Source organism: Glycine soja, chromosome 16 (genome assembly GCF_004193775.1).
Source record: "Glycine soja cultivar W05 chromosome 16, ASM419377v2, whole genome shotgun sequence".
NCBI lineage: Eukaryota > Viridiplantae > Streptophyta > Magnoliopsida > Fabales > Fabaceae > Glycine > Glycine soja.
In genome coordinates this window covers 7,263,169-7,266,426 of record NC_041017.1, presented here as the reverse complement: position 1 = coordinate 7,266,426, position 3,258 = coordinate 7,263,169, and the positions used below count along the sequence as shown (strand labels likewise).

Here is a 3,258-nt window from a genome sequence, read left to right as displayed (position 1 = left end):
CTATCTGATGGAATAAAACCAATTTGCTACAACCCTTGCAATTGTTGTCTTTTTCATCTCTAGAGAGTCACTTCTCAACCATGTCCCCTGCTTTTTAGTTTGGCAGTGGGCATAGCAAGAGTCTATGAACATTCCTTTAGATGAAGAGTTTCCTAGCACAATTATAGGCCTTAAAAATTCTGTCCTGAAGCCTTGCATTAGGTCAAGTTGATCAGGTGAGCAGATAAAGAGTTGCTTTGTCTCATAGACCCAACCGGGAACAAATATTGTAGCAGAGACATCATTCTTTTTTATTACATTAGCAACAACATTTACATTCCATTGTCCACCTGCTAGGTAGCAATCTAATGTTGCTTTACACATATTTGATCCATATGAGGCATACCATATATAAACATTTGACAGTTTCGATTGCCAAGTACTAGAAACACCATTCTATTTATCAACATCAACTTTCGGTTTAGAAAGTGGTTTTATGACATCCTTAAGAAGTTCAACATGATTTTTTGAACTTGGTGCACCTACATCATCCTCATCCTCAAAGTCAAAGCTCAAGATAAGAGTATGCAGAGGTGGTGCCATTTGTGAGATTAACTTTTGGGGTAATTCACATGCAAGTGTAGCCCAAAAGGAACTTTACTCCTGGCAAGCCTCTTGAATCACACCCCATGTAGATTCAAATGAATAGGCCTTTGCAGATTCAATAACCGGCTTTTCTGCTAGCAAAACTTCCAAGTAGTCATACATTGATTTTGAGATGAAATCAAGGTTAGATCCACCTTCTAGAATCAATACAACCCTACCTTCAGCAAAATTCATCAACTTCTCCAACTGAACATAATAACCAAATGGTGTGACACGATATTCTCCGAGAGGGTCACCAATAGCTGCATCAAATCCTATAGAAACTATAATTATATCTAGATTAAATTCTTTAGCAATAGGAAACAAGATGTGGTCCCACATTACAAAGAAATTTGCTGTGAATGTATGAATACATGATTTTGATGATGCCAAAGAATAATCAAAGAAGGTTGCGCTCAAGATTAATTCAAGATAAAGCTTTGCCTCAAAACAAAGTATTTCCAAGACATCCAAGGCTTTGGTAATCGATTACCAGAAGACAATCTTGAAAAAATAAATTTTAGAAGGATTTTGAAATTTGAATTTAAAAGTTGTAATTGATTACCATTGATGTGTAATCGATTACCAGCAACAGAACTCTTGAAATTCAATTTGAAAAGTCATGACCATTCAAAATATAACTATGTAATCGATTACCAGAGACCTGTAAATGATTACCAGTGTAGAATTTCAGAATTTTTTTTTTAAAAAGACACATCTCTTCAAACCATTTTGAAAAAGAACGAAGGGCCTATATATATGTGTGTGTGTGTGTGTGTGTGTGTGTGTGTGTGTGTGTGTGTGTGTGTGTGTGTGTGTGTATGTGTCTAACTTCGAAAAGCAAGAGAGAGATATTCTAAGAGAACTTCATTGACAAATGCTCTCTCAACAACTCTTGGGAAAACACTTGCAAATCTATTGAGAGTTCATCCAGAAACTTCAAATTGTATTATTATCTCTAAAAGAGAGAAATTCCTCTAGGAACTTCAATTTGTATCATCCACTCTAAAGGAGAGAAATCTTTCTGTTCATCTCAAAAAGTCAATTGTAACCAAGAGACTAATTGTCTCTTGAATTGTGAGTTTCCTAAACATAAGGAAAAGGGATCCCTCGGGTGTTCAGAAGTTGTAAAAAAGATTTTTACAAAGTTAGTGAAAATCTCAAGTAGGTTTCTTGAGGACTAGACGTAGGCATGAGAAGTGGTTGAACCAGTATAAATCGAGTTTGTATTTCTCTCTTCCCTTATCTCATTTATGTTATTGCAATCAATTTTGTCTTGCATGTTTAAAGAACATTATTAAATTGATTGCTGCTTCTTCTTCTGCATTCTGAGCCTATCATTTAGAAGGGAGTTAAAAGTTTGTTAGTGAAAAGTTTTTGAAACTTAATTCACCCCCTCTTAAGTTATTGAGGCCACTTGTCCAACATTTGCATCACCACATCTCCTATTCTCCCAGGGAACATTTATATTATAACTAGCACTTGCTCCTTCTCCAATCATGGTATAAAATCCATTATCCTTAGCTGGATAAAAACTCCTAAACTCATGCCTGTGAACAGAAAAGGATAAAACTCGAGAATCATTCTAGAACATTTTTTGAGTACCATGTCTATGATGGACATCCCAAACAATAATCAATATTTTCTTCACACTAATTTTGGTCTTTCGTCTAAGAGATATCTTGCAGCAACTGCCACATTGTTGAACAGAAAAAATCCCATAGCATCATGTTGTTTTGCATGATAACCTGAAGGCCTAACAATGGCAACAACAGAATCCAATTCTCTGCTTACTACTCTTTTAACAACCTTTACTATAGAGTTGGTGGCAAGGTACACGGCTTGTGATGAACCTTCATTAAAATATATGGAACCTAATTTTGAGGCAATCTCATGCCTCTTCGAATTGAACTGCTTTGAGCTGATGTTCTTAATTAGATTCACATGGTTTATAGAATGCACTAACAATAGATGTTTGTCTTCAGCTTCTTTGGCCTCCAATGTCATGCATCGTCGGGGAACGTCGGTGCTTTGGTTCTCAAGATGGTCTTCGTCGTTGGGTGGGTGGTGCTTAAACATTGTCGCATCGATTGATCAGCCTGTATCATCAAATAGGTGGCATGCATCAGCTACCAAACCATCAAATTGATGCGCACATCCTTCGGTGCCATTGGGAAAACCATGACCTTGGCGGCAAACATGACTGCGAAGGAGTCGTTGTTGAGTTTGGCAAGGTATATGGAGCTAATGTCGTCGGAGCCTAAGCGGTGGGAGAAGTGAAGGTCGGAGGAAGTCGCGTAGGGCTTGCTGTTGGCGGGGAGGTGGAAAGCAACCATGGGAAGCAGAGTCGACATGGGTGCATGAGCAGGTGGTGCCTTCGTAGAGGAAAAAGATGGAAAATGTTGGCTGGTTAATAGGGTATTCATTTTTAGGAGAAGGGCATCTAGTTTGGCAGCCATGGAGGCTTGGGAACGACAAAGTGGGCAATGGCGGCCTCGAGGCGGTCTAGGCTGGGGTTCCAATTGTCGGGTTCTGCCATTGGAGCTCTCAACGAAAGCACCAAATATTACGATTCAGAAACATGATTCCTAGAGTTCGAGGACTAGGGGCCTCCCAAGAGAGAAAAGGTAAGGA

General features: G+C 38.6%; 1 pseudogene; it reads right to left on the bottom strand.

Annotated features, from left to right (window-relative positions):
* On the bottom strand, positions 1-2,703 carry LOC114391134 (annotated as a pseudogene).
* Positions 2,704-3,258: the final 555 nt, after the last annotated feature.